The sequence below is a fragment of the Syngnathus typhle genome, linkage group LG9, assembly GCF_033458585.1.
Source record: "Syngnathus typhle isolate RoL2023-S1 ecotype Sweden linkage group LG9, RoL_Styp_1.0, whole genome shotgun sequence".
NCBI classification, from domain to species: Eukaryota; Metazoa; Chordata; class Actinopteri; order Syngnathiformes; family Syngnathidae; genus Syngnathus; species Syngnathus typhle.
Window position 1 is genome coordinate 15,472,527 of NC_083746.1, and position 12,878 is coordinate 15,485,404.

Genomic DNA, 12,878 nt, shown 5'->3' on the forward strand with positions numbered 1-12,878 from the left:
AGTAGATCCTCCTTTTGCAGAAATAACAGCCTATAAACCAGGGGTCCTGAACCTTTAATCGGTCAAACTAGGGGTTCGGTGAGTCGGTCTCAGAGGTTCAGCAGAGCCTCTACTGGGGAGGTCCGAACACACCTGATTTATCAATTTGTGATAACGCATATCTGAACTGATCTCGTAAAGGCAACAGCAGAAGTCACACTGATTTGCTGGTATGTCATTTGACGTGAATTCATGCATTATGTTGGTTTTATTCTTTGAACAAGGTGATGTTCATGCACGGCTCATTTTGTGTGCCAGTAAAAAACATCTATGTCTTGAATTTGAAAAAAATATATAACATTTTTTCACTAACGAGGGGTTCGGTGATTGCGCATATGAAACTGGTGGGATTCGGTACCTCCAACAAGGAACCACTGCTCTAAACACTTCCGAAAGCTTCCAATGAGAGTGTGGATTCTGGTTGAAGGAATATTGGACCATTCTTCTTGACAAATCGTTAACTCCAATAAACTTCATTTCACTTCTCAAATATCACTGTGTCTGTCTGCTATAGGATATATTTAACTGAAATTGCTGATGCGAACAGCCAAGGATTTATAAAGAAAATGTTGAAATTGATTGGGGCGCCCAAACCTTTGCATACGACGTATATGTATATGACCAAAGATTTGAGGTCCAACCGGGACTAAAACTTTGATCACTGGATTCAGAGTGTAGAGCGCTCATGGAACCCTCAGGTGTAGGGAAGCATACAATTTCATGGGGCAGCACACAAGCTATCACCATTTTGCAAATTTTTCCCAGCTAAATGACAAATTATTTGAGGTCCCACCGAGACTTGAACTCGGATCACTGGATTCAGAGTCCAGAGTGCTCACCATTACACCATAGAACCCTGGCAGTGACAGACGGAGGACCATAATTTTTCTTAGCACAATGCACTAACTAAGGTCCCCATTTTACGAAATTGACAGAAGTAGTGGAGGCAGGGCTGACACACTCATAGGGCTGTCCACAAAGTACTGAATTGGAATTTCCAATTGTTTCATGTAAATGACTACAAATTGGAAGTTCCACCAAGACTTGAACTTGGATTGCTAGATTCAGAGTGCTCACAATCACACCATGCCAACATTGACTAAATGATTGATTGATTGATTGATTGATTGATTGATTGATTGATTGATTGATTGATTGATTGAACATTTATTGATCCCGGGGGTGGGGAAATTCAGGCCCAATCAGAATCCATACCACAGAGCGGGTATACAAAAGACACAGAAGGCATGAGCGCAACTCAATAGGCTCTCATAAGGCTGCCACACAACAGCGCCACAAAGAAAGCCAGTAAGTGCGAAAGATAAAAGCCATCAAAGCAAAGGAAAAAAAGTAACAGCGGCTAACCAGCACCCCTCAATATCAAAGAACACCCCAAAACACACAAAATAGCCTCCATGGGGTCCATAAACAGGTGTAAGGACAGTCCAATTCAACGGCGCCCAATGGACCGTGGTCGTGAATTGGTGAAAACATCACAAAACAGGCAAACGTGTGAGCAGCGTCCTGGGCACGTGCAGATGGACACCACGGGGCTAGCACGGCGAAAGTCGTTGGTTCCGACGAGCACGAGGCTGCGAGGCCAAGGCGAGGGACCCGTCAGCACCGGCCGGATAAGCAGGAAGCCGTCGTAGAGTTACGCCGGTCTCAACCGATTACTCGGTAATCCAGAAGAGCATTAGCTTTAAAACCATCCAAGATCTAAAGTAAGTTCCACCAGTTGACATTGTAACTCGGAGAACATGTGATTACTTTATCAAATACTATATGGCTCCTGTTTGCCGAGGTGTCTCTGGCACACTTTGCAAAGCAGACAACACTGACAAATAGATTTAGAAAATGTTGTTTCCACCCAGTCTCAAACAGGGGGTGTTTCGCGTCTTAGAAGAACATGATGACCACTACGCTATGGAAACTGCTGTGAAGTCCAAAGCATTTTGAGAAGCCTGGCAAAAGTTCAACAAAAGTGAGTGAGGAAGAAAGCAGGCACTTATAAACTTTTTGATTTGCTTTTCAAAACTGTGCCAGCAAAAGCAATTTTTCCATACAAAGAAATAAACACGTCGGGGAATTGAAGCCCGATTTGCCGAGCCCAGGCTGCGTCGTTTCGCTAAAGGGTACCTGATTTGAGACTGGGTGAAAACCAGGTTTCGCACTTTTGTTTAACTTTTGCCAGGCTCTTCAAAAGGCTATGTGTCAGCGCAGTTTCCATGGTGTAGTGGTTATCACATTCCCTCACACGCTGAAGGTCCCTGGTTGGAAACAAGTCTTATGATCCTTTTGATTTTAGACTCCGTGTCGGGGAATTGAGCCTCAGTTTGCCGAGCCGAGGCCGTGAATAGTATAGCTAAAACGGCCTGTTGCGTTTTGTTCAAGGTGTCCATCGTTAAGCAAGGAAAACAAAAATGTGGAGTAACAGTTTTTGTAACAGATATTAGGTTTTTTAATGGCAGTCAGTGCACAAGGCACTTCAGCAGATGAAACAACAACGTCAAACTTCAAATCAGAAGGCTTTATACTGACCAAAAGCAGGAACTAGGAAGGGAACGGAAGGGAAGGATAAGGTCTGTTCTGTTATCACCTGAATGTCCTGTTATATACTGACTGTTTTGTGACTATGTGTCATGGAACTTAACTGAGCTCTGTGTGCCGTGTCTGTGCTCACTGCCTATGTGTAAGTGAAAGTCACAAAGCTCTGTGTGCTGTGTCTGTGCTCTGATTGAGCAACTGTGTTTGGGTAAATTATTTACACATTGATTGATATGTTTGTATAAACTAATAGGAGTATCTGCATATTGCTGTTGCTCCCTCTTCAGGCCCTAAACTGATCGGCATTCAATTCCATCCATTCCGTCCATTATCGGTACTGCGAGGGGTCGCAGGCGTGCTGGAGCCTATCCCAGCAGTCATCGGACAGTAGGCGGGGGACACGTTATAACCGGTTGCCAGACAATCGCAGGGCACACAGAGACAACAATCATTCACACTGGCACTCACACCTATGGGCAGTTTGGATTACTAAATCGGCTGACCAAGCATGTTTTTGTGATGTGGGAGGAAAACCCGGAGAACCTACAAACTCCACACAGGGAGCACCAGATCACAAGTCAAAAGTCCTTACATGATACAAATGGATTTGCTTTCATGTCGAATCGTATGCTTTGCATGTTTGAGTGGGGATTTGGGGAGGTTTCACCAAATGTGAATAAATGATGGAGTAACCGTAAAGATCTCAAATAGTGATGGTTCGGGTGCGCTTGGTGCCCAGCAGCCCTCACCTTTGGTCCAGTAAGTAAGGTGCACCACTCTAGCAGATGTTTCCATAGTGTAGTGATTATCACGTTTGCCTAAGACGCGAAAAGTCCCCAGTTCGTGACTGGGTAGAAACAGTTTCGTTACATTCCGATTGGTAGCGAATATGACATGGACCTGAGGACTGCATTTCAGTGATTATTCTGATATCATAGCCGGTTTGGACGTGTCCTTTCAGAGTCATAATTGTGTGTCTACTGCTGCCAGGCCTAAAAAAAAAAATGGGAACGCCTAAGGGAGTTTCGCCAAGATGAATTAGGAAGAACTTTATGAAATAAAGTTGATGTTGAAACGTAGTTGGACGTAATGTCTGGAAGCTTGTGTTCAACAGAAGGCTGTTTGGTAACAAAGTCAAAGTCAAATTTATTTATATAGCACATTTCATACACAGAGGCAATTCAAAGTGCTTTACAAAACAAATTTTTGAAAGCAGGTGAAGCAATGCATAGCATTTATTGTATTTTCCGCCCTATAAGGTGCACCTAAAAACCTAAATTTTTATCAAAAGTCGACAGTGCGCCTTATAGTCCGGTGCGCCATATTTATGGATCAAGTGATGAATTTGTTGATCCATACTGGTTGTACACAGTGCTCTGCCACAATGTTTTAGTACGTTTTAGTACGACTAGTAAATTACAAGGTCGCATCGCTTCCCAACATTACGGTAACTGTAGTCAGGGGCCGTCACCGAATAGCTGTTGTGCCCGCGAGGCTATTTCATGTCAAAATAGGCTGCTCTGTTCATGTTTCGAGTAAATCTACGGATCAATATGGAGGGGAAACATAGGTAAGTAGTACCAATGCGTTAGATCGAACTTTAGTCAGTTCTGATCATTTTATAGGAGATCGTTTGAGAAACGCGATTGTTTACACTTTACTGAGGCTCATGGGAGATTGCGAGCTGAGGCTCATAGGAAATTGCGAATGGCTAATGCTATAACGATAGCTGCTATACGCGCGAGGCTATTTCATGTCAAAATAGGCTGCTCTGTTCATGTTTTGAGTAAATCTACGGATCGATATGGAAGGGAAACATAGGTAAGTAGTACCAATGCGTTAGATCGAACTTTAGTCAGTTCTGATCATTTTATAGGAGATCGTTTGAGAAACGCAATTGTTTACACTTTGCTGAGGCTCATGGGAGATTGCGAGCTGAGGCTCATAGGAAATTGCGGATGGCTAATGCTATAATGATAGCTGCTATACGCGTGAGGCTACTTCATGTCAAAATAGGCTGCTCTGTTAATGTTTCGAGTAAATCTACGGATCGATATGGAAGGGAAACATATGTAAGTAGTACCAATGCGTTAGATCGAACTTTAGTCAGTTCCAATAATTTTATAGGAGATCGTTTGAGAAGCGCGATTGTTTACAGAGGGCTCATTGGTTATTGGCTAGTGGGTGCATACCGCAACCCTAGTCAACCTCAGTTTGTTGCAGTAAAGCTTCTATTTTATGCGCCTTATAGTTCGGTGCGCCTTATATATGGACAAAGTTTTAAAATGGGCCGTTAATTGAAGGTACGCCTTATACCCCGGTGCGCCTAATAGGGCGCAAAATACGGTACATAAATTCATTTAAAAAAATAGATTACAACGTCATTGATAGATTATAGAACAGAATCACATCAGGTCAGAGCCTGGCATAAATTCATTTAAGAACATTTAAGAACATTTTAGATTATGATAAACAAACAGAAACAAAAACAACATCATTGCTTTAGAAGCAGCTAGAAAGCAAAAGAGAATAAAAAAGTTTGAAGTTTTATTTAGATGAAGTTTAGATTTAAAGATGGGTAGGGTAGGTGTTAGGGTGGTGCTCACTCTAACTTATTTTGCAAGAACCACACAGGAGTCAAGTAAGTCATTTTAAACATCTGCAGGCGGAGAGTCCATTCATAGCTGTGGTTACAGCGATGGTCGAATGGAGGTCTGACTCAGGCCTTTTCAGGTGCATATTTATTGAGAGAAAAAGAGTGGGGTTGAAAGTGGGGGTGTGGGAACACACAGGAGGGGGTGAAGCTGCTCCCCTGCTGATCAAAGCATAGCAGGGGGCCTTTTACGACTTTCTGTAAACAAAGCAACTTTGATTGCTTCCTCTGCGTCTAGTCAATCAGTTGAAAAGATCTTAGCACTTTGGTCAACTACTTTTGTCTAGACAGGACAAGCTAGTTAAATTATTACAGGTTACATTACAACATAATCATACGATAAAGATATTCTGCAAACCCTAACAGTAGGGGCAGATCTAATGTCCTCTGGGAGTTTATTCCAGCTATGGGGGGCATAATGGCAAAAAGCAGCTTCACCATGTTTTGTTTTGTACCTGGGAACAATTAGCAGGCCTGTTCCCGATGACCTAAGTGATCTAGAAGGTTCATAGTGTTGGAGCAGTTCAGAGAGGTATTTTGGCCCTGGCCCATTTAGAGATTTATAAACTATTAGCAGAATCTTAAAATCTATTCTATGGCATACTGGTAGCCAGTGTAGGGACTTGAGTATTGGTGAAATGTGTTCTGCTTTCTTGGTTCTTGTTAGAACTCGAGCAGCAGCATTTTGAATGAGCTGTAGTTGTTTCATAGCTTTCTTTGGTAGGCCTTCGAAGAGGCTGTTCCCATAGTCCAATCTGCTAGATATGAAGGCATGAATTAATTTTTCAAGATCTTGTTTGGATGTATAGCCTCTGAGCCTTGCTATTTTTTTTAGCTGGAAGAAGGCACATTTTCAATAATAATGCCAAGAATTTGTACTTGTTCCTTTTGTTTAAGGGCTAGGGATTTTAATTGAGCAGTGACTTTGAGCCTTTCTGCTTTAGCGCCAAAGACAATTATCTCTGTTTTGTCCTTGTTTAGTTGGAGGAAATTCTGGCACATCCAGTCATTTATTTGCTCAATGGTTTGGTATAGTGTATTTATAGGGGTATAGTCATCCGATGAGAGGGCTATGTAAAGTTGTGTGTCATCTGCGTAGCTGTGGTAGGCTATGTTGTTTTTTGGAGTATTGGGCCAATTGGGAGCATGTAGAGATTGAATAGGACCGGATTTAGGATTGAGCCTTGGGGTACCCCACATGTCATATTGGTCAGGTCAGAGATGAAATTGCCGATAGAGATAAAGTAGTTCCTGTCTTGCAGATAGGATCTGAACCAGTCAAGAACCTTGCCGGAAAGACCCACCCAGTTTTCCAGTCTGTCTAATAGAATTTCATGGTCAACCGTATTGAACGCAGCACTAAGGTCTAGTGCAGGGGTGGGCAAACTACGGCCCGTGGGCCACATCCAGCCCACGGGACCGTTTAATCCGGCTCGCCAACCCTGAACAAATTGTATTATTAAACTTTTTTTTTTTTGGTAATTTTGCCTGCAATGACTGCGTTTCCCCAGTAGATGGCGAAGCGCTCGCATGCGCATTTACTACCAGAAGCCGTGTCAGAAAGCTCGGTGCACACTCACAAGTGCGTGTACGTACTCAGTAGTACGGACATGGCGCACTCTCGCTCTATTCGTATCAGTCCCGAATTTAGAGCGTGGGCTTTGACGACAGCATTCTTGTAATTCGCGCGCTGAGCTTTCAGATGCAGTTTGGCGCTAAAGCCAGCCACAAACCTTCCCCTGGAATCTTTCCATTAAAATGAGTCCCCCAAGGAAAAGCAAGGTGAACACAGTGCCGAGCGTTTAAAAGAGTCGCCAATTTGGCCCGACGTACGCGACGTGACGTTATTCTGTTATTCATAATAACAGTGTCGTATTTTATGAGAATCACTGATAGCAGGTTTTTTTGTGAATTTTTTTTTTTTTTTAATGCTGTTAATAAATGCATTTGTTTTCAAAAAACTTGTTTGGAATATCCATGCTTTACTACCTACTAAAGGCCAAAATCTTTTATGCAATGACCTTTGCAGGTCGCTTATATGACTTCACACAAAGCCTACGTCCATCTGCTCCTGGTTCGACCCACCGGTCCAAATTTAGAACCCAGTTCGGCCCGCGAGTCAAAAAGTTTGCCCACCCCTGGTCTAGTGACACTAGAATTAAGATTTTACCTGAATCCGTGTTCATTCGGATGTCATTGATAACTCTGAGAAGCGCAGTTTCGGTGCTGTGATGGGGTCGGAAACCGGATTGGAAGGGATCTAGTATGTTATTGGAGGATAGGAAGGCACAGAGTTGTTGATAGACAGTTCTTTCGAGTATTTTGCTTGAAACAGGAAGATTTGATACTGGTCTGAAATTGCTGATTATGGAGTGGTCAAGATTAGGCTCCTTTAATAGGGGCTTCACAACAGCAGTTTTCAAAGATCGTGGAAAGATGCCTGTAAGTAGAGAAGTGTTTATTATCTGCAGTAGGTCTGGGGCAAGGCATTTGTGGACATTTTTTTAGAAAGCTTGTTGGCAAGGTGTCAAGGCAGCATGTTGAGGATTTAAGGCTTTGCACTGTTTCTTCTAGTTGTTTTTGGTCAATGATATTAAATTGGGTCATGTTTACTAGGCACCTTTTCAGTTGGTGCATTGGTGCCATAGGTCCTTTTACTGATGGCTAATCTGATGTTTTTAATTTTATCCTTGAAGAAGGTTGCAAATCCATTGCATTTGACAGTGGATAGGAAATCAGGGGCAATTGGAGGGGGGGCGTTTGTTAGCCTGTTAATGGTGGCAAAGAGAGTACGAGCGTCATTTGTGATTTTGTTGATTATGTCAGCAAAGAAAGATTGTCTGGGGTATTTTAGTTCTTGGTTATAGGATTTAAGGCGGTCTTTGTAAATATCATGATGAATGTGAAGTTTAGTTTTCCGCCATTTGCGTTCTGCTTTTCTAGACTCTCTTTTTTATCTTTTACAGAGAGAGAGTATGTCCATGGTGCTTTCTAGGAGGTCATTGACAGATTCTGATGGAAGGGTAGGGGCCTGCGAGAAGGCCTCCATAAATAGTGTACTAGTGGCCTGATTAAAGTGCCGCTTTTTAATGGTTTGTGGTTGACTGAGAGCTATAGGGGTGACCTTCATTTCGATAAAGATGCAGAAGTGATCAGATAAGGCAATATTGACTGCTGAGAGGAAAGATGACTCAAGACCTCTGGTTATGAATAAATCTAGTGTATGGCCTCTGTTGTGTGTAGGTCCAGAGATATGCTGGGATAGGTCGAAGGTGTCAAGGAGGTTGTTTAGTTCTTTGATGTTATTATCATTGAGGTTGTCTATGTGAATATTAAAGTCACCTACTATTGATATACAGTCATGTTTAGAGATGCACCGATCCGATATCTGGATCGGATATCGGTCCCGATATCAACAAAATAGATGGATCGGGTATCAGAAAATACAGCCGATCTGTGAGCCGATACTTTCCTTAATCTATTGGGACGCGGGCTACGTCATACGCTAGCAGCACGTGTGCCGCATGCCACGAGAGTTTTCTAAACAAACGCAAACATGGAGCGAACGTTCGCTTCTCTTCCCCGGGTTGCTAAGCGGACGTCAAACCCTGCGCGTTCGCTTCTCTTCGGGTTGCTAATGGGACGTCAAAGGCTGCGCGTTCGCTTCTCTCCCGAATGGGGGGGGGGGGGCTAATCGGATGTCAAACGCTGCGTGTTCGCTTCTCTTCCGGGGGGGTGTTAATGGGACGTCAAACGCTTTGTGTGGCGGGCTCCATCTAGTGTGGAAACTGAGAAGCTGAGCTCAAGCTTCTTGTGCGGGTCATATTCAATTATGTTTTCAGAATTTGCTGCGGGCCAATAAAAACTGGACCGTTAGTTTGGACACCCCTAATTTAGAGCAGAGAACTGTGTAGTCTGCCTGATGCCATTGCCTTTGGTCTTTTCTCTTCCACATGTAGAGTTATGTAGCTTCTTAAATAAAATCGGAATTATTATTTCAGTGAGTTCAATTATTAAATTGAACTCACTGAAATACAACGACCTAGTCGACTTTAAAACCATCCAACTCATGTACAAAATAAAAAATAATCAATTACCAAACAGTATCCAGAGGTTGTTTGAGTGGAGGGAAAGTACCCATTATTTAAGAGGAACACGTATGTTTAAAAGAGATTTGGTGAGAACAAACTTAAAGTTACATTGTATAACAGTTAGAGGTGTGGAACTATGGAACACCAGCAGTGACGAATTAAAGAACTGTAGTACCTTACCTAAGTTTAAAAAAATGTATAAGGACAAAATATTGACGGGATACCGTAACATGCTGTGAAGTTGTTTAAGTTGATTTGTATTTTAATGAGAAAATATATGGTATATATATGTATGTATATGTGTATATATGTGTATATATATGTATGTGTGTATATATATATATATATGTATGTGTGTATGTATGTATATATATATGTATATATATATATATGTATGTTTTTTTTTTCTTTCTTTAATATATTGACTATGGACAAATTCTTGACAGAATTAAATAGAAACATGTAGTTACATGGGGTAGAGTCAGATAAGCTTAGGCTTCCTTCTACTCCCTTTTTGAACAAATATGATTTTACGATAAAGGAAAATTATGATGCAATATCTTTTTTCTTTTATATTCTATTGTATTATGGAGTTATCATTTTTCTGTATTTTTATTTTTTTCTTGTATTTCTTTAATGTTCGAAATAAACGTTTAAAAAAAAAAAATCAACCATAATATCGGATCGGTATCGGGTATCGACCGATACGCAAAGCCACGGCATCGGTATCGGTATCGGAACTGAAAAAGTCGGATCGGTGCATCTCTAGTCATGTTCCAAGGAGATTATAGCGAGGAGTTCAGAGAATTCGACGAAGAAGTTATTAGCATAACCTGGGGGTCTGTATACAACCATAAGTAGGACAGGGGGAGAAGACTTCATTACAACTGCAAGATACTCAAACGAAAGACAATCTCCAAATGACGTCCGTTTACATTGAAACAAATCAGAATAGATTAGGAAAACGCCTCCCCCTCTCTTTCCGATTCTGAGGGCGTCAATGCAGTTGGAATTAGGTGGAGTTGATTCATTAAGGATATATTCTCTGTTATCTAGATCAAGCCAGGTCTCTGTAAGAAACATGATATCTAATTCATTACTCGTAATGAGGTCATTGATGAGAAGTGATTTATTGACTAATGATCTAATATTGAGCAGGGCCGCTCGAATTGTTTTGGTTCTGGTGGAGTGTTTTGATTTCTGGAGCTGTTTCTGACGGATGGGTATCAGGTTTGATCCAGGGACGGAACAAACTAGGATGATAGGGTTGTTTATTCTAGGAGTGATCAGCGTTGTGATAGCTTCTGGAGTATGTTGCTGTGTGACCTTGTTCTTGCTGTTTTTGGGTGAGGAATTTTCTTTAGAACTCTGGCTTGCGGGGAGTAATGGGACAAGGGAGGACGTATGGGGGGAGTTAGGTGAGGGAAAGGGGGTTTGTGTAGAGAGCTGTTCAGTTTGCTTATGGGGAGGGGTTGAGCCTGGGTGGAGCATCGATGGGGGCTGGGTTCGTTCAGGTCGGTTTGGGGATCCTGGGTGGAGCATCGATGGGGGCTGGCTATATTGATGTTTGCCCGTTCAATCCTCTCATTCATGTGTGATGAGAAGGGCAGTGGAGGGGGGGAGGGAGAAAGGGATATGGAGGAGGGTGGGAAGTGGGGGGTGGATTAGAGAAGGGGGGTGGGGTTCTGGGGGTGTGTAGGGTGAGGTGTGGGGGGTGGATGAGAGGAGGGGGGGGTGATGGGTTTCTGGAGTTGGAGAGGTGGGGGGGTCTGAAGCATGTGGGAGCTGCTGAGCATGGTTGGTCTCCGTACCGGCGGCTGTAGGCGATAGAGGGTCGGTCTGGGTCCGGTCTAGTGGTTGAGATGATTCTGTGGTTGCTGTTTGTAGGGTTTCGGCTTCTTCTGCTGGAGCAGTGGTCTCTGCGTCTAACAGTGAACAACGGACAAATTCAGCAAGGTAATTTAAATACGCCATGACCCAGATTCGTTCCGGGGATGCTACGGCCACAAAAGTCAAAAAGTCAAAGTCAGCTTTATTGTCAATCTCTTCACATGTCAAGACATACAAAGAAACCGAAATTACGTTTTCTCTATCCCACGGCGACGAGACATATTACACGAAAGACATACAAGTAAACGACACAATATAAAAACAAGAAGGCACAAACAATAAATAAGAGTGATGAACAAATAATAAATAAACAGATAACACAATAAATAAGAAGAGCAAAACGGAGCCAGTGTGCATACAGCAGACAGTAAGCATAGCGCAAAAGTACAGGACGCTACGCAGAAAGGGAAGCGAGTTCAGGATCCTAACAGCCTGGAGTATGAAGCTGTTGTTGAGTCTGGTGGTGCGGGAGCGCAGGCTCCTATACCTCTTCCCAGAGAGCAGAAGATCAAACAAAGAGTGAGCGGGGTGACTCACATCACTCACAATCGTGGTCGCCTTGCGGGTGAGATGGGAGATGTAAATGTCTTTCAAGGAGGGGAGTGAAGCACCAATAATCTTACCAGCCGTGTTCACTATGCGCTGCAGGGCCTTCCAGTTGTAGTCAGTGCAGCCGCCACCCCAAACAGCAATACAGCTGGAGAGGACGCTCTCAATGGTGCCACGGTAAAATGTAGTCATGACGGCCGGAGGCTATACAGTCATGCAATAGCATACAAGAAATTTAGGTTCTTTTCTTTAGGATCTTCAGCCGAGATACCCAGGCAGACCATGAAAGAATGTTGATGTTAAAATGTTAGTGGAACTATCCAACTGCGCAGAGCCGATGATCCCAAAGATTCGGGGTGAGACAACATTGAAAAAATGTTTTTCTTTGCTGACAGTGTCACTTCTTTTGTGGCTTAGCTCTTCTTCATTTCACATCTAAAGTATCGTATCATTTTACCTTGTAGCTTATACTACCCCGTACATGACATATCATGTCGCCCATACAACTCATGCATGAGATGCGATGGCTGAGATATTTAGGCGATGGGTTGCTACTCCATTGTGCTCTCCACTCAGCATTTCATCATACTCGTCGGATTTTCACACAAAGTATCTCGGCACAACGTGTTGTCAATGCCATATGAGCAAGACGAGGTGGCCGAGAGGTTAAGGCGATGGATTGCTAATCCATTGTGCTCTGCACGCATGGGTTCAAATCCCATCCTCGTCGAAAGTTAATGTTACATTCTTTTACAGTGGAGCCTCGGTTTCTGAACGTCCCGGTTCTCGAACAAATCAATATTTGAACAAAAAATTCGAGAATTTTTTGCTCCGGATGTCGAACGAAATTCGATTGTCAAACCTCACGAGAGGACCCGCATGCCAACTGACTCCGTTCGTTATTACATTCTAGTTACTCTGAAGATTGCAACAACTCTAATCATGCCTCCAAAGGAAGCAAGTGGGATAAGTGTTGTTGATGATGTCCGTTGTTGGGTCAGGAAAACTAAGATGTGGGGTAACGGTTTGTTCTTTATTGGCAAGATCTTGGGTTGTTTAATGGGGGTCAGTACACATGGCACTTCAGCAGATGTAACAACATCCTCCAT

General features: G+C 42.9%; 2 non-coding genes across 2 annotated transcripts; one reads left to right on the top strand and one right to left on the bottom strand.

Annotated features, from left to right (window-relative positions):
• Window positions 1–823: 823 nt before the first annotated feature.
• Window positions 824–895, bottom strand: trnaq-cug (transfer RNA glutamine (anticodon CUG)). Its single transcript has one exon. It is a non-coding gene; the product is annotated as a tRNA-Gln (tRNA).
• Window positions 896–12,417: 11,522 nt separating this feature from the next.
• trnas-gcu (transfer RNA serine (anticodon GCU)) lies at window positions 12,418–12,499 on the top strand. Its single transcript has one exon. It is a non-coding gene; the product is annotated as a tRNA-Ser (tRNA).
• The last annotated feature ends 379 nt before the right edge of the window (window positions 12,500–12,878 follow it).